This window comes from Chionomys nivalis, chromosome 17 (genome assembly GCF_950005125.1).
Source record: "Chionomys nivalis chromosome 17, mChiNiv1.1, whole genome shotgun sequence".
Lineage (NCBI taxonomy): Eukaryota > Metazoa > Chordata > Mammalia > Rodentia > Cricetidae > Chionomys > Chionomys nivalis.
Window position 1 is genome coordinate 37,880,588 of NC_080102.1, and position 18,469 is coordinate 37,899,056.

At 55.8% G+C, this 18,469-nt stretch overlaps 1 protein-coding gene across 4 annotated transcripts in view; it reads left to right on the plus strand.

Annotated features, from left to right (window-relative positions):
• Elfn2 (extracellular leucine rich repeat and fibronectin type III domain containing 2) overlaps positions 1-18,469 on the plus strand; it is a 50,230-nt gene that overhangs the window by 18,905 nt on the left and 12,856 nt on the right. For 2 of the 4 annotated variants that reach the window (XM_057791973.1, XM_057791975.1), the window contains exon 2: positions 13,327-17,686. The exons of the other annotated variants lie outside the window; for them this stretch is intronic. The gene's annotated coding sequence lies outside the window, so the exon portion shown is untranslated. The remainder of the gene's footprint in view (positions 1-13,326; positions 17,687-18,469) is intronic. 4 annotated transcript variants of the gene reach the window in all.

Here is an 18,469-nt window from a genome sequence, read left to right on the forward strand (position 1 = left end):
GTGCTGAGGCCACCAGCGTGCACCACCGCTCGTGACTCACATGCTTTATTTCATGCTTGCAGTGACCCTGTGAGCCGTGTGCACCACGCCTTTGCTTTCTCCACTTGGTATTTACCGAGTGGCCAGTGGTTCAGGGAGGTGAGGGAGTTATTGATGAACTCTGGCCATTTTTTCCTCTATGCTTCCTGTGGTCAGGTCTGGGACACAGGTGAGGGGCCTGGCACAGAGTAGATGTTCAGGACATGGCAGGTGCCTGGTACACAGTAGGTGCTCAGCATATGGCAGGTGCCTGGTACACAGTAGGTGCTGAGCACACGGCAGGTGTCTGGTATACAGTAGGTGTTCAGCACCTGGCAGGTGCCTGGTATACAGTAGGTGTTCAGCACCTGGCAGGTGCCTGGTACACAGTAGATGTTCAGCACCTGGCAGGTGCCTGGTATAAAGTAGGTGTTCAGCACATGGCAGGTGCCTGGCACACAGTAGGTGTTCAGCACATGACAGGTGCCTGGCACACAGTAGGCGCTCACCAAAGTTTAGTATCTTGCCTTTTCGCTGATCATGAGGCACCTGGAGCTGCCTGGGGAACTGCGATAGAGCCTGTGCAGCCTCCCAGCCCCCAGTGCCACTTTTCCTTGCTTGTGACACTGGGGAAGGCAGAGCTCAACATCAGGACGCTCCGCAAGGGTTGGGGGAGGCTGGGAATGCGAGCAGGAGGGGTCTGGCTTGAAGAACTGTTACATAACAGGCGCGAGGACACCAGTGTGCTCTGTCGCTATGCCTGTCTCTAAGAGCCCTCCCCTAGCCTAGTCCCCATCCCCAGCCACTGCCTAGGCACTGCTCCATGTCCCCAGAGTTTCTACAGCAGAGTGCTGGGGACACCCAAATCTCCATTCTTTATCCAGGATCTGCCTCTGGCTGTCAGGGAAAGTGACCTCTGGGGAGGTGTCTCTGACACCCCCACATATCAACACATCTCTTGCTGGCCTCTCCCTCTGCACCCTGTCCTTTGCCCCTTCCTGAGGCCTGTGACTCCAGGGTGGGCACTGCAGCTTCTGACCTGCACCCTGGTAAGCATCCAATCCCTGCCCTCACATCCCCTCCGCACCCTTTGCTGGCATTTCACCCCATCTTTCCTGTATCTTCACAGCAGCCCCCACACCCCCCTGCACCCTTCCTCAGTGCCTACTCACCAGCATCTCACTGGGTTTTGACTGCTTCTGGGCCAAGACCCAGATGTCTTGCTGCAGCTTCTGAGACCTGCCAGAATTTGGCCCAGCCTCTGCCTCCCTCAGGGCTCTTCTCCTCTCATGCACTTTCTAGTATGGCCTAGGCCTAGCTCGTCAAAACTCTCACCTTCTGGGTACTATGATAGCCACGGTTCCTGGGTCAGATTCCTCCTGGGTGACATCCTCCCTGACCCTAGGGTGGACAATGCCCACAAGTGACCCTGAAGAGGCTTCTTTTGGCAGGCTGTATCTGCCCACTCTGCAGATAGAGAAACTGAGGCTCAGATATCTGAGCACTGGGACCCAAGCCTTTGCCGTTTTGTCCTGAGTTCTCCTCGGGTGCGTGTACACGTGTGCATTCGTGTGGCGGTGGGGGGGGGGGTTCGGGCTGCAGTCTACACAAGGCCATGTTTGGGCTGGATTGCTGAGCCTCCTCCAGGAAAGGAGGATTGGGGCTGTCTCTGGGGACCCAGCCTGCCTTTCCTGTGGTTGGTGGGGATGCTGTGTGAGAACCTGGGGGAGTGTTGCAGCCCCCCAGGAGCCCTTGGGACCACAGCCTCCCAGCTTCTCTTGCTTTTCCCCTTCTCTTCAAAACAAACACCCGCCAGCCCAAACCGCCCATCCAGCCAAGGCACAGATGGAGCCCAAGTTGGAATTAATTAGTCCTGTTACCAAGGCAACAGGGACCTGGACTGGGATCCAGTCTTCTCCCTGGGCCTTCCCCTCCCTCCCCAGACCCTTCTCATGTTTCCACCCCTTGTAGCCATGGCTCTGGTCCTCAGCCCTACAGTAACTGGGATGACCTAGGGACCTCTTCCAAAGTCATGGAGGCAATTGTGAGGGTGTCTATGAACAGGCTTGGAGTTGCTCTTGGTTTGGTGGGACCTTGGGCAGATTCATGGACAGCTGTCAGCCATATTTGGTTTGGTAGGGAATATGATGAAAAAGCTGAGTCTGCTTGGGGTGGCAAGTGCCATGGCACTGACTGATGGAGGGGAATAGTGGAAGTGGCCTACGTTTGAGGTATCACGGGATACAGTAGGTTCCACGGTGACACCCAGGCAGCAGGCCATGATGGGTACTTCTCAGGGACTAGCATCTTCGTGGTCTGTGACAATTCTGGGATGCCCTTATTCCTACCTACTGGCTCTCACTGTGTTCGTCTATCCAGACCTTGCTCCTTCTCCGCAGAGGAGCCCACCTCCTTCCTCTTTCCCCGCTTCCCCCGGAGCCTCTCTGGACTCCAGTCCTCAGGCTGTGTTCTTCATCTCTTCCCATGGTGTGCCCAGCTCTGATTCTCCCTCTGGTCACCTTGCAGGGTCGCAGTGAGTCACCCAGTCCTGACCTTAGTCCCTAGGAAGGACAATGGATATTTCTTGTGCCCAGTCAAGGAGTGGGTACTCCAGGAGAGGGGCCCTGGAGAAGCTGAGACATATCACAGTCAGCTACTCCTCATCCACTGTTTCCCTTGCTGGAAGGTGCAGGTTCGAAGTACCCAGCCAAGACTTTGAGGGTCAAGCTCCTGGGTCCTCTCAGTGGCTCTGTGAATCTGCCTGGACCTGTAGCTTCTCCTGAGGTCTAGAAGATGGAGGAGGATTGTTGTTGGAGTAATAGAAACAGACCAGGCTGCGAGGTTTAGTTTTGGTCCATGGAAGCAGGCGCTGTGGGTGGTTGCTGTCGTGGGCTGTTTGTGGCAGTCCACTCAATGCTGAGGCTATGGGGACCCTAGTGAAGGGGCCACCTTTACCCACTGCTCTTATCTACTGAGTCCCCAGTGGTGGTCTGGGCATACAAATGTCACCTTGAGCTGGCAGTGCTGGTTTTTCTTAGCCACCCTTCTGGCCCCAAATACTCTGAGCTGCTGCTGGCCATAGACCATATCCTTGTTGCTTGCCTAGCTCCTCTGGGTACAGGGAGGCACCTCTCCACCTGGCCTGGTAGGACAGGGAGAAAATGAGCCAGGTCTGGTGACCATACCCTCCCCTTCATCCCCTCCCTTGGGACCTGTGGGTTGGTTACCACCCCCCTTCTGAGCCCTGCTTTCCTCATCCTTCCACTGGGCTCCCTGTGGTTTTTGTTTTTGCTTTTTTTTCTGACTTCAAAACTTATTGTGTAGCCTTGCACTTCAGGCAATCCTCCTGCCTCAGCTTCCTGAGTCCTAGGTCCACAGGAGTGGGCCACCATGCTCAGCTGCAAGCTTGCATTCTGTGGCAATGAAATTACCAAGATGAACACACACATCACTCCCTCCCTGCCTCCCTTCCTCATTCCCTCTTTTCCTCTTTCCCTTCCTCCCTTGCTCCTTCCTTTCTCTCTCTGTCAGTCTTATATTGTAGCCCAGGCTAGCCTCAAACGTTGTCAATTTCCCTGCCTCAGCATCCTGAGTGCTGACATACATCACAGGTATGGGCTACCATTTTGATCTTTAAATTTTTTTCTCTTGAAGTAGAGGTCTCATGTAACCCAGGCTGACCTTGAACTTGCTATGTAGCCTGTGCTAGCCTTGAACTCCTGATTCTCCTGTTTCTACACCCGGATTCTAGGATTACGTGACATGCATGCACACTGGCACCTGGCTCTGAAAAAGCTTTTGAGATACAGCAATGAGTGACAAACACTGCTGTCCATAGAGGCTGTGCCATGTGCAACTGCCCTTGGGGCCTGAGTCAGGCAGTAGGGTGTGGTGGGGCTTGTAGCCAGCTCCAGCAGCCAGCCAGCTCTGCCTGACAGCATGGAAGCTGGAGTTTAAATCCACAGAGCTAGCCAGCACAACCAAACTGCGGGCTGGGCTGTGTTTGGAGCTGCCAGCCTGCCCCAGAAGGCAAACTCTACAAATGGATTAACTGGGGGAGGTATTTAGCTATCCTTTACATAATAACAAGGGCTAACATTTATCGAGGGCTTGCTCTGGGCCAGGAGACTACTAAGCACTTAACTGGGATTATCTGCCTTGATCCTCACACCCACCCTGAGGCGGGCAGGGTGCAACCACTGTTCAAACTTTGTCGTGGAGGCAATTATACCACAGAGAGGTTAAGTCTGGGGGCCAAGATCACACTGCAGCAGGGAGGTGGTAGCACCAGCCCCTGAGGCCTTCTGATTCAGTGTGTGTGTGTGTGTGTGTGTGTGTGTGTGTGTGTTGGGAGGGCTCTCCCCTGTACCCTCCCAGGGCAGGGGCTGGGGAGGGAATGGCAGACCCACTTGGCAGGGAAACACTGGAGTCTGCAGCTTTTCATGTCTCTCACTGTCGCTCGCAGATGCTGGGGGAGGGAGGAGAAACTAAATTAAACAGACTCAGGGTGTTGTGGGGCTAAGGAAAGATATTTGATTTTTTAGGAGCTTGTTAACATTCGGCAAGTTAAGTGCTCAGAAATGCATACCCCTTTTTTGCATGTGTCCAGGGGACACAGGGACACAGAAACACCCTCCCTGTGCCTCCGGGTAAGGCTGGTCTGTACTCTTGCCCAGTGCTGGCTTGCTTTGACTGATTTCAGGTGAGTCCACGGCCCAGCTGTGGCCACGGCTTCCGAGTACCCACTGGGCCCAGTGCTCCCTCACTGTGGCTGGGCCTCCTCCTGCTCTGCTAGTTCTGCTAGCCTTTGGCTTCGATGCCACCAGCAGTGACTTGGCCCTTAGATCAGAGAGTATGTTCTAGTAACTGTCACCAGCCACATCAGGGACCCTAGGACATAGAGGAAAAGCCTGTAGACCACCAGCTTTGAGGTCTCTGAGTCTCAGTTTCCTCATTTTTAGAATGGGGGCAATGACAGCGCACACCTCCTAGCTCTGTGAAGAACGTAGAGATGACACTGGCTTGTCGGACAACCATGCCCCCCCCCCACTTTGCTGATTCATATCTTCTGCAACCTTTGTCTTCTGTGAGCTGGAGAAGAAGGTGACCCTTGCTCTGGAGCCTCATTCTGGCCTGGTCTAGGAATGCTGTCCTGAAGCCCAAGGCGCCATAGCCCCACCCCCACCCGTCATATCCCACTCACAGGGTCTGGTCTCCTGCAGGTCTCCCCAGAAGCTGTGGGCTTCCTCAGGGTAGCACCATGCCTGTCTGCTCTCTATGGGTCCCTCACTCCTGCTCCTCCAAGGTGTGGCCTGGAATAGGGCCCGGAGGAGTAGAATGAAGCCATGAGTGGCTTACCATGAGGACTTTCGCTTTTGGAACCAGAAGTTTCTTGCAAGTATGGTGGTTTATGAGTTGAGAGCGATTCAGTCTTAGCCCTCACTGGATCGTCTCAAGTCAGGAAGAAGCCAGGTAGGGGCTGGGAGTCATGGTGACAGGCTTAGAGATGGGCAGGGTGGCAGGAGACGGTGGTTTTGCAGCCAGCCCTCTCTGCCGTCTGCTCTGGTTAGGTGTGAGGCTCATGGCTTCCCATGAATGGCTGTTCTTTCTCCCAGGGCCAGCCCCAGAGGAACAGGACACTGGGCCCCTCTGGGGAGATGTGACAGGACCATGGGCCTCACTTTCCTAAAAGTCTGTGAAATGATAGCCACTCAAAAGTTAGAGTCATTTCTGGTGCCTCTGGGCTGAGAGCAGCTCAGACTTCATCACCAGAGGCCCTGTCCTGTCCAGGTGGTTCAGTCTCAAGAGCCCAGGTCTCCAGGCAGGGAGAAAGCAGGGTTCCTGCCAGTGCCAGCCAACCACCAGCCTTCCTCTGGGTTTCCACATGGGGGTCCCCAGGGATAGGTCAAGGTTGCTGGCTAGGGAGGCCAATGACCCTCCCCTCTTACCATCCCTGCCCTCCCCACCCTTCCTTCCATGTGCCTGTCAGGGACCTGCTGGGTGCTGCCCCCCACCCCCAGGGTCTAGCTTTAGTAGGCAGGGAGGAAGTCCTGGTCAGAAGCTCTGTCCTCAGTGACTTGCTCTGAGCACTTGGAAGAATGCTTCTCTGCCTCAGTTTCCCTATCTGTACCCCGGGGCTTCTTTGAGGATTCAGTAGTGTCTTTAAACCCTTATATTTTTGCTCCGCCAAGAAAGGCTTTGGGGGTGACTGGGACCAGGGAAAGGTGAGGTAATGAATCCTAGATGGGAGTAGGTTTTTATTTTAGCCAGTGGCTCCAAGGGCAGGGCAGGAGCTTAGGTGTGTGACTCTGGGGGCTCCCGGGGACAGAGGAAACGATGGCTTAGACGCTCACTGTAGACTGAGCAGCATGGGAAAGACAGCTCTGGGCATCCTATGCGGAAGGAGATAGTGTAGGGAGTTGGGTCTGGAGGCCGAGTGACACAGCCTGTAAGTCTAGGACTCTCAAGGCCAAGGAGGAGGGCAGACGCAGAGACCAAGCCTTCCAGACTGACTGGTGCCTGTTGGGATGGAGGACTTCCTGGAGGGGGCGGCTTGGCGTCCCTGGTGGGAAATAGCAGTTACCAGCACAATGGGGCAAGGTCGCCATTGGACTGTAGGATTCTCTGGGTAGGCCAAGAGGTGCGAAAAGACCCTAGGGTCAGGGACAGGAGGCCTGAGGAGGTTCCCGGGAGAAGCCTGGATTCAGGGTCTTCTAGCAGTGGGGAACATGGCAGGCATGCTGAGCTGAGCTGTTGGTGTGGTGTTTCAGGACCAAACAACCATGGGAAAAGCAGAGGAGAGGAGAAGGAGAATGGTCGGGAGGGACAGGGTCAGGAGAGGGGTCAAAGCAAGGGATATATCCAGAGGGCCCAGCATGAGCAAGAGAGGGGGAGATGGTGTTCCTGTAGGTAGAGGTGAGCACATGTGTATGTGGCATACCTGTACATGTGTGACATGTCTATGTACACGGGTATGCTCTGCATGTGCACAGCACACACAGGCTTGCATGTCTATGTACATGGGTACACATATGTATGTGCACAGCACACACAGGCTTACATGTCTATGTTTGTGTGGCATGTATACATGTATTCATGGCAATAAACATATGTGTATATGTGTGTGTGCTCCTCTTTGTGTGGCGGGAAGAGGTTTGTGCTGAGAGCATGCAGTTCTTCCAGGTTCAAGCCACGGGGGCTTTTCAGATCCCCAGGGAGCCAGGGATGGGGCCAAGGTGGCTGAGGTTGGCGGTCAGGAGGGGGCAGCTGCTGTAGCTGTCCGCGTAACTGTTAAGTGGGGGCACACAGGGAGGGGAAGGGGGTTAGATCCAGGAAAGATGAGGGCTTGCTTTCCAGGTGGAAGGAGCTGCAGTCGGTGGTTGGAGCAGCTGCTGGTTGGACAACTCACAGGCACAAACAGTTGGGCTAGAAGCCAAGCGTCCCAGCTTCCTTTGAAGGGTAAAAGGCAAGGGCAGTCAGAGGGAACCTGTAGAGCGAGGTCATTGTGCAAGGCTCGAAGTCACCGTGTGCAGCATTGCACAGGTTAACAGGTCCGGTGCCCCAGTTCCGGCGGCTGGGCTCTGAGCAGGCTTTTGTGATGAGGACCCTGAAAGGGCCTGATTCACGAGGTGCTCCGCAGTGCGTGCTGCTCTGATCTCATCTAACACTTTATCCCTAGAGACCCATGAGGAAGCCAGCTCCGAGAAGCCCCACAGGCAGCCCAAGATCACACAGCTGGGGACTTCAGAGCAAGAGTGTGGGTCCAGGCTGCAGGGGCCTGCTTGCTGTCCTTGCCCTGGAGCCCGTGGCTCCCAGGATGCAACTGGGTCTTCTTTCCCTCTTCTGTCCAGAGGCCCTGGTGCCTCTCGGAAGCAGATGCAGGCAAGGGTAAGCGCTAGGCCAGCTGCTTGCCTGTGTATAAGTGGGGGCCCATGGAGAAGAGGGCAGCTGTGTGCTTCGACACGGCCAGCTGTGTCAGCTGCCTATGGCCGACGAGGCTCACGTCAGAGGCTCCGTCCACGTCCTTCCCTTTCCCTGTCTCTTTGTACTCACCTGGCCTGACAGGGGTCACATATCAGATATTTGAGTGACGATTCATAGCAGTAGCAAGATTACTGTCATGAAGTAGCAACAAAAATAATTTTATGGCTGGGGTCGCCACAACATGAAGGGTCTCAGTGTTAAGAAGGTCGAGAACTCCTGAGCTTAGAGAATAGCACATGTCAGACCACGGAGAGGAGGGGGGCAGAGGAAGATGCTGCTGCTGCTGGGGACCTGGGGACCTGCAGCAGTCACTGAGACTAGACACAAGTGGCACTCTAGAAGGTGATGGGGTGTGTGCTGATGCCTTGGTCCAGGCCATCGCCTTCTCTGGCTCCAGTTTTCTCCCCTCAGGGTTGTGGCCACTGATGGCTCTGACCTTCCCTGAGGTTCCTCAGGTCTGAAGACAGCTGCAAAAGGGGCCTGCTGCCTGATCGTGGACTTGGGGACACGAGCGCTGACAGTTGGCATTGGCTGCTGCATTTACTGACCACCTACTGTATACCTGCCTTGTGCTGGGGGCTGGGGAGCTACAGCTGCATCCACCACCTCTGTAGTGGTCACGGCGGGGTGTACACCACAGACGCACCCAGGAAGCCAGGAGGGCCACCTTGCTATATCCAAACCCAGTCTGAAACGGTGGCTTTTCACAAGAGGAGTTAGGAGTTGGCTTCTTTACAAAATAACTTCCAGGAAGGTATCTTTAGACTCCCAAACTTGGGCGCATTTGTGAGGGTTTTGATTTGCCTGGGCCTCACAGGCGATCTAAGCTCCTGCCTCCTCCTCCTCTCTTCTGTTTGTCCATGTCCTTGGCCAGGCGGCTGCTGAGCTTGGCAGGTGCTGTTTCCTTGTGGACTGCCTGCCTCTGAGGTACCCAACTTCTCAGATTCACTGGCTCCTGCCTCTCTTCTAGCCTTCTGGTGGCCCTGTGGTGCAGGGCCTGTGCTCTGCCTGTCCCATGAGCTCCTTGTCACTGGTTCCAAGTCCCCCATCCCTCAGTGATGGTCTACATGCTTTCCCCCATTCCCTCCACACACTGTTGTAGCTTAGGGTCTGTGGCGAGTGGGTGGACAAGGTCTCTTTTATGAAGTGTCCCCAGGCTGTCCTGCCCTGCACTCACAGAAGAAGGAGGAAGCTGATGTCTGCCGAGGGAGGGTCGTGCTCAGTTCTCTGCTGTTGTATGCTTGACGACCTCCCCTTCTGCCAACCAGCAAGCTGAGCAGAGGTCCAACTTGGGGAACCTCGTTCCTGTTCCTGTTCTTAGCTATGTGTCCTTGGACAAGTGACTTCATTGCTCTGGGCCTCTTTCCTCATCTCTGCAATGGGCAGAGCAACCAGGCCCACCCTTTAGGGTGTGAGTGACTGAATGATACGGTGTATGGTCAGGGCCTGGTTTTGATCTTATAACCAGATTCTTACAGGGCAGGGCTTGCATCCTGTAGCCACTGTTCTGGCCAGGCCACTTTGTCTTTCTGGACCTTGTCTCGTCTGAAAAGCGGTCTCTGTTTAAGCAGGGGTCCTATTGGCAGGGGATGGCCTGTGGAATGACCCCAGGGACTCCACAGGAAGCTTCTTTATAGGGTACCAGGTGCAGAGCTGCCTGTTATTGGAGCTATGGGTTGGGTCTGTTTGCTATGTGGGGGAGGGGAGCTGTGACCTTCAGGATGGCTCCTGGCTTCAACCCGAGACCTGAGACAGCTCTACGGTCATGATGGGTGGTCCTTGGGCAGCCCAGCAGAGGAAGGGGAGGAGACAGGGGATGCCGGCGGTCTTGCTGCTATCTGCATAAGGGCTGCTTCTGGTTTGAACGGCAGGACAGCAGGTGTGAGGCCTGGGCAGGTGTCAAGACAGATTGGGGATGAGGGAGAGGTCAAAGCCATGCATGAGGATGATGGTGGAGTGGAGGCACCCGAGGTTTGGGAAGGAGCCCACGGCGATACAGCCAGAGGTTGAGAGCAAAGCTTCAGGCTGCATCTCAGTTTTGGGCATGAGTGAGGGGAGGACAGCTGGCCCCGCTGATGTTGGTGACCCCCAGCCTGGAGACGCCTGGGGGAGCACACACAGTGGAGGCAGAAAGCGGGTGTAGCCAGTGGGGCGGGGGAGACGTAGACCGAGGTATCCTCACACTTCATTGGAGGGTTCTCTGGGCACTGGGCATAATGGAGACTAATGTGATGTCTGCTGGGGAGCCAGTGGACATGCAGCTCCGGCAAAAGTGTGGATGGGAAGGAATCGGCAGGGAGGGAGGCACTGGATGGATCAGGCCTGAACCAGGTGGTTTGTGGAGACCTGGGCTCACAGCCAGCTCTGGCCTTTCTGCGGAGATGACCTTGACCTCGCTGGCCCCTGTCATCCCACATCTGCCTCCTCACATCATGGAAAGTATACGTTGTTTTGAGGCTAGGGACAGAGCTGGGCTTAGCATAAGACCCGGGGCTGGGAAGGGCTCAGGAGGTGCTGCGGGATATCGTTATTTATGTTCTTATTATTATGTGACAGCCCACTGTGGGTGATCAGCAGGGTCTCTCCATTTCTAGAAAACAAGAAGAAAGGAGTGCCTCCAAGAAACTGACAGAGCAGGGGCAAAGGGCGGGGCAGGACCACCTTGACCAAGCTGGCCAGTGGAGACTGACCTTGTCTGATTCTACCGGGTCAACAGGTGGGAAGCCCAGGGAGGGTAAGGGTTTTGTTCAAGGTCACACAGCAGCTGGTGATGAGAGCAGACCTGTTGGCTCCGGGGGAGAGGGGAGGTCTGGGTGCTATGCCCCTCCTTTGTGAAGAAGAGATGTGATCATTTATCAGGGGAGTTTAATAATGAATGAAGTCGAAATGTCTCTAATGCAGGCAGCAGGCCCGAGGTAATAAAGGACCCTGTATTAATTCAGAAGTTAATGAATATGCAGGTGTGTCTGGATGATTAATGGGGCTCCCAAAGGCCTCGGAGAGGAGGTGTCGAGCTGTTGCTGGTGGAAACATGAATATTGCACACATCTGGGAAAATGCAACCTGGGAGCAGGTGGGCTTGAGCGAACTGGGGGACCGCAGTGGCCAGAGCACTGGAGACTCCCAGGCAGGCCCGCAGAGGCATGGCCAAGCGGTCTCATGGTCGTGCACAGTTGGCTTGAGCAAGTTAGTTAACCTTTGGGGGTCTCCCCATCTTTGATGTAGGATGAGACAAGCAAACACACTAGTGACTGGCTCCCAGGATCTAGAAGACCAACTGAGGCAAGCCTTGTGGGCTGAGGCAGGCTTAGGGGGCCCAGCTGATCCAAACTGATACAGGATTTTGTGAGGGGAGATAGGCGGGCACCTGTGAGGCCCTGGGTTCAAACCTGAGCAAGGGGGGAAGCTAGGATTTATTAGACTGGATTACAGAAACCAGAGAAGAACAGCACTTCACAGTTTATAAACAGGCAGGGGCCCTCTGTCTACCCTTTGCTTCTTGTAGTAGCTGCATGGGGTTGAGGTGGCCTTGGGGATGCCGAAATGCCTAGGTCCAGAGAGGTCTGGTTACTGTCCAGGCTGCTGGCAGCGAGGGGTAGAGAGTGAGAGGCAGGCTTGCGCTGCCATCCTGTGACTCAGGGTACATGAAGACAGAACCCAGAAGAGCCTTCAGTGTCTGGGCCTAGGGGATGAGGGGGCGGTGAGATAGTCTTTGGGCTCCTCAGCTTTTCTGGCTGCTGTGTGAGTCCGTCCATCTGCGTTGAGATTTCCGTGAGACCCTGCTCCTTCCCCATGCGTGACTCCTAGACTCTGTAGCCATTGCTACTCAGAACCGTGTTTATGAGATCGTATGCATTTGTCTCAGATCCCAGAAGCAGTGGGTGCGGACTTCGCGATTCCTGCTCTGCCTTGCTTGTTTTCCCCTTCAAATATTCCTGTTAGTGTGGCTGATATTCTAAGCATGCAGGGCATAGTACCAGGAGGTGCATCTCCTTCTCTGACCCACGTCTGCCTGTGGGGACAGGGCCCTTGGCATGAGCCTGTGGAGCCTTTTTCATCCTTCAAATCCAGAGGGGCATGGAGGCCACACTGGGTACTGTTGCACCCTGGGTTTTGCAGGGTGGTTCAGACTGTCCTCTTGGCTTCATTCCCTATAAAGCCCTGCCTCCTCCTCATGAAGTCGGGGTGGACCCAGAGGATAAAGGGCAGCCCAGGACTTAGCCCACCCAGACTAGCCCTTGTGACTCCTGGCTGTAAAGGCTGCTGGAGAGAGGGCCAGAGCTCTGGTCCCCAGGCCTCTTTCACTATGGCTGCACACTCCTAGGCAATGAGCGAGTCAAAGCCTGGACACCTTTGGCTTCGAGAGAGCGAGGAGGCCAGGGAAGCCTCATTTCTCTCTTCTGCTTCATGGGGGCTCTGGCCTTGGCCCCAAGGGCCTCTCCCGGCCAGTCCTGCTGGGGTAGAACCGTTGACCTTGGTGGTCCCTGTCCTGGTGTAGCTTTTGGGACAGACATGGAAACCAAAGCCCAGAGGAAGGCAGCTATGGGGCTGGGCTGGGGTTGGGGCCCTGTGGGGCCCACTTAACTGTGTATTTATAGACCCCACTGATCTATATTAACTCTGGGCCTGCTCAGGCTTTGGCAGCCTGGGATCTGAGGACTGCTTTGAACCCTCTGGGGGGGCTGCTGTATCTGAGCTCAACCCCTGGGGAGAGGCAAACAGGGGTGAGCCCCCTTCTCACCTTACCCTTCTGCGCCTGGGAGTTCCTGCTGGGTCCTTGGCTTGCACAGTCTTTAGCTGCTTGGGCTGGGCTAGGGCCACCCTCGGGGGGGGGGGGGGTTGAGGGGTTGGTATCTTTGTCTGAGGATTGTCGTGCCTTGCTTCTTCCAGCTCTACAGAAAGACTGCCTATACAGCGTGGATCCAGGGCAGCCCCACAGGGCAGTCCCCGGGCCTCAGTCCTCACAACTGTAGAATGGGCATGATTCCCAGGCAGTTTATAGGCATCAGGTGCGAAGCACTCACAGCTCCTAAGCTGGAAGCCACTACGTGCATGCCTTCTACATCTCTTGCGGTCCTTGTCACGTGCTTGGAGGGACCAAAGTCACCTCTAGATGGGACCTATGAGGCCCTAGGGGCAAGCATGACTTGAATTTGGACTCACCTAAGTCTGAATGTTCCCTCTCCCCAGGAGCCTCTCCAGGGCCCATGGGGTCCTTGGTGTGTGTGTGTGTGTGGGGGGGTGACTGAACTCCTCCCCCAACGGCGTGGTCCAGTCCCTGGTTGCCATGGAAACAGCTCCACTAACTTTATGCTTCTCTTCCAGAGCAGAGACGACTGGCCGCCCTGAGTGCAATTCAATTCAACAGACATTTACTGAGTGCCTACTATGCGCCAGGCCTTAGGCTAGGCACTGGGGAGCACAGAGAGGAAAGTGGGGGTCCCATTCTCAGATAGTTCGGTTACCAAGAGAGAAGCCCCGTGGAGGGTTGAGCAGCAGAGCCTGGGGTTCGAGTGCACCATGGGAGGGCTACTGTCTGTCTATGCTTCAGTTTTCCCACCTGTAACATGGGAGGGCAAAGTGGGGTGAGGCTTTTCCAGGAATCCATGGGCCACTCATTGGGGGTGGGGTAGAACAGGGAGGCCATCCTTCTCCTGCAGGCTCCTCAGAGAAGGGGCAAAGTTCTGGCCCCAGGGTGTGTATGTGGGTGGGGGGAACAGCTCCCCAGGCTCAGGAACACCATGGACAAAGACCTGGAGGACATGGGGGGCTAGCAAAGCACACAGCAGGGTGTGAGCTCAGAGAAGGTGAGGTTTGAGGGTGTGAGCTCTGTGTGGGGGTAGTGGCAGTCTTGCCTGGCTGTTGAGGAGTCAGGGACACATCTTGCTTGACCTCATCCTTCTCCTCCTCCTGTCCTTGGAACTCCTCTAGAACCAGCAGCCACGTAGTTAGTGTGGCATCTCTGCTGTGCTGGGCACATCCCTATTAGTCTTTACTACTGCCCTGGAGGTGGGTATTCATGGGCCCAGCTCCCAAGCTAGCACACTGGGCCTAGAGGGGGAAGCTTCTCGTTCAAGGTCTGATCTGACCCCCACCTGCCTATGCTCTTACCATTACCTCTCGTTGAAGGGGTCTGCACTTTGTGACTTCTCTTGTCCTCTCTATATTAACGTCCCGAGGTATTCCCAAGAGCCATGGCAGGAAGACACTCAGAAGCCTCTAGTTAGACTGTGGGCTTGGCAGCCATCCTTAGAGACCAGGGTAGAAGAGGTGGCTCCTTCCCTGCTTCACGAGTGAGTACCCTGAGGCTTGGATCCAAGGTTAGATGCAGGGAGGGACAGCCGGTGCTGAGATCCTGTCTCTTTAGTGGCAGCTGAGGCTTTGGAGATGCTGACGCTGCCCCACTCCTGACTGTGGAGGAGCTGCTCCCAAACAGCCTCATCAGGGAGTGAGAAGGACTCAGACCTCGGATCTGGGTTCAAGTCCTGGTGTTGCCTTGCATGACTGTGTGATGGTAGGAGACCATTAGCCACTCTGAGCCTCGGTTTCTTTGTTTCGGGGAGGGCTGGCTTTCCGATCCACTTAGCAGCGGGAGATATTTATTAAGCATCTACTGAGGCCTGGTGTCGGCTGGGTTGGTGGGGAGGCTCAGACTTGGGCCTTCCTTGGAGAACTGAGTCTAAGGGGAAAAGCCAGTGGCAGTTAGGATCCTAGTAGAACTGGAGAAGGACAAAGCCCAGGGGCTATAGGGACCTACAAGGGGCACCCCAACCAGGTGAGGAGAGCAGTTTCCGGGCTCCCAAGGAACCACAGGGGCTGGGCTGTGGGTGTGCTGGAATTTTCCCAGATCATCCAGGAACTAGGGAAGCCTTTCTGTTAGGGGAAGCCATGCTCAGATTTATGTTCTAGCAAGTTCTCCCTCTGCCGGGAGGAGGATAGCTGTAATAGGTTGCTAAGCCTGGAGGCAGACCAGAGAGGATGCTGAAGGAGTGGAACTCAGCAGGCCCAGTGGAGCTGGTGGGCATGGATTTCCCTAGGGTGGGAAGCTGGAGAGAGGCCAGACAGGGTGTGAGGGGGGAAGAGGGTCCTTCTAGGTGTCAGGGAGGAGACAGGCAGCTGGGACAGGGCTGGGGGTGGCGGGTTAGGTGATGGTGGGCAGCACAAAGCCGTCTATAGGAACCACGGAGAGGACCAAGATGTGCTCTGGGACTGCAAGTAGGCTTGAGAGCAGCCTAGACCCCAGGAAGGGTTCTGAGGAATAGGGGCACGGGAAAAGGCAGCCATGCGGGTCCTCAGGCTGGGATGGCTGTGTTTCCCTAGAGGGAGGCATAATGGATGCCAAGTCATGGGTGGCAGGAGAGCCGGGAGGGGCCTGGAAGGCAGAACCCTTGCTCACAGCCCTAGGAAGGGGAAGCTATGGTGAAGGGAAGGTGTTTGGGAGTGGAGTAAAATATTTGCATGCGTAACAGGGCTGGGTGAGGAGAGGAAATTACCATACATCAGGATCTTGTTATTCAACCTAATTTTCAAAGGGGCACAGCTGTCGCGCTGAGATAATCCGTTAATTATAACAGCCATTGTGCTCCGGCAATGGGAGAGAAACCGAGGCTGGGTACAGGCTGAGGCTGGGGTGGAAAATGGCGTTTGAGGGTCCAGGACCTTAGAGAGGGGGCAGGGAGAAAGGCAGAGAGGGGTGCTGGGCTCTCAGGACCAGAGGAAAGAGCAGGGCAGGGACCAGGCCGCAGCCTCTGCGCAACCACTGCCAGCATGGAGGTGATAAGGTCAACTTGCCAGCTGGCACTGTGCTCCTGGAGCCAGTTGCTGGAACCTTCCAGAGCAGTTAACTTTATTGAGCAGTTACTATGTGCCAGACCCTGCTCCCCCTAGCTGTTACCTATAGCCAGAGCCCTTCCGCTCTCTCTCTCTCTTTTCCAGCAGAGGAAACACACAGGAAGGTAGTTTGCCAGGACTAGTGGCTGAGATAGATGGTAGGGCCCCATGTGATCTGAGTACAGCCCTCAACTTCCAGGATAGCCAGGAAGACAGGACCCACTGAGTGGGGTAGACACAGGAGCCTCCATGGTTTAAGGCATGTCATCACCGCGGTCACGGGTGGCCCTCCCCCAGTGGCGTTTCCGGGGGCCCTGGGTGCGGACAGAGCCTCCTTGTTCTCTGGGCTGCAGCTGCAGGCCCCCTGCGGCCTCCAAGGCAGCCTTCAGTTTGGCCCCCAGCCCCCAGAACAACTGCCCTCAGGGCCAGGAGAGGGCGTTCCACATGATCCTGGGTGGCCCCCATGCTGGTGTTTGCGACCACCTGCTTGGAGATAGGAAGGATCCAGACAACTGGCTCAGCCCTGGGAGGAATCCTCAGCCCAGCCTTGGTGGGGAGGTGTGTATCAGGGACCTTGGGTGCTGGGGCCTGGGAGAGGCAGGTGAGAGGCAGTGAGTCATGGCATAGTATCCTGAAGTCTGGCTACTCAGGACCCCGTATACATTTGGTTCAAACTTGGTTCAGGAGTCAGCCTTGGGCTTGATGTCCATGCAACCTTGACTAGGAACTCAGCAGATGCCAGGGGGCAGGAAAGAGGGCTTATTCCGGAAAATCAGGTGGAACTCCCAGTGTGACCCAGAGATCTAGGTAGCATTGTTGGAGGGCAGGCAAGAAGTTGGGGGTGCTCGGAGGGGCAGCAGGTATGGGAAACTCTGAGGATTCCCTTGCTGAAAGCCAAGGGGAGGCCCAGGGAGGCTGGGGCAGTTGAAAGTCCTGAGAATGGATGGTTCCTAGCCCAGACCTAAAAGCTGCAGACTGTTGGGACCAAAGAGCCACAACCCTAGACTCGTCCTTGGAGACTCCCAACCTGACAGACCCATGCTGCTAATGTCCTAGAGTTCTGAGACCCAGAATCGCTGGGGGTAGGGAAGGAGGCAAGGACTGAGTGTGTGGGCCAGGAGCAGCCTGCCCGTGGGTCCCCATGCAAGCTGGCATGACTGCCCCCACTCTTGAGAGTCCCTGTCTTATTTGCCTTGTAAATTTCAGTGCCCAGGTATGGGTCAGGGTGATAGTCAGGGAGGATAGTACCACCACTACCCCATCTGTCTGTGGATGCTACTGGGTTCCAGAAACAGGAATGCTTTAAAGATAAAAGCCTCCCAAGCTTTCCACATTGCCAGCCAGCTAAAAACAAAATTTAATTACTGTCCAGATGAAGCAGGGCCCCTTGGCATTGCATGAGTCAGAGCCTGGGGCCGAGGAGGAGAAAGCCACCGCATAGCAGCTGGAGGCCTAGTCTCTGCCTCTGTATAGTGGTGGCTGGAACAGCGCAGGCCCAAAGGCTGCTTCCCAGGAAGCTCCCAGGCCCAACGGATGCCTTTTCTGCCCCTGTATTCCCCTGACAGGCCAGGCTGTATGCTCCGACCTGGAGCCTCCGCCTCTCCCCAGAGGTCCCCTGCTACAGTGCCCTGCCTTGGGACAACCCTAAGGATATTGGAAGGCAGGAAAATGCCCACCCTTGGGACCCTGGAGGAGGAGCAGGCTGTGCAGGCAGAACCGAGAGGGTGGGCCTAGCCGGTGCCTGGTACATAGTAGGTGTTCCATAAATGTTTATTGAATGAATGAATGGAGGCCATGCAGGCAGAGGCAGCGTGCGCGCGCAGGCACTGTGCAAGAGCGGGTCCAGTGGAGACCGGTGAGTAGCTCCCAGGGACTGCCGCTGAGCCAAGTGGGGGAGGAGAGCCAGGCAGGAGAGGGCAGGAGTGACAGGAGGAGGAGACCAGGTGGGGAGAGAGGAAAGGTTGGTGGGGGAGATAAGTAGAGAAGGGGGGAGGAGGAGAGTCTAGGTGGGGTGAGGGTAGCGTACAGTGGTGGGGGGTAGAATCAGTCCCAGAGGTGGGTCCAGGGGAGGAGAGATGTTATGGGGGGGGGAACAAAGACAGTTCCCTGAGTAGGGGGGTTCTGTAAGAGTCAGTGCTAGGATGGACTTCCCTTCAGAGCTTCCTTGAGGTGGGCACCTAAGGGCCCTTGGACCTGGCGTCTTAAGTTGGTTGAGGCTCAGGTGGGAAGGAGCTGGACCAGGTCAGGTATTACAGAACCGCTTACAACCCAGGGCTGGGCCTCGCTGGCAGGCTGTGGGCAGCAGCCAAGACCAAGGCCTTATAGAGGTCCTTGACTTCCTGCATGGAGGATTAGTTGTGGTTTGTGCTGGGGTGTCTTGGGGACAGGGATGTAGAAGACCTATGAGCTCGGGGGCTGACAGTGGCGGAGCCCAAGCGACCCGTGCACACTGCTGTTCTCTGAGTTCAACAGGAACTGAGGCCCAGAGACGAAAGGCCCTGGACTGCAGGTTTTGCCTGAGGACCCCACCCACCGGGCCTCATGGCCTCATTGCCAAGACTCTTCCATGCCAGCTCCGATTATGGCAGCTCCTTCTTGGTTATGTCTCTGGCCAAGAGCTCCATATTCCGAATGTGTG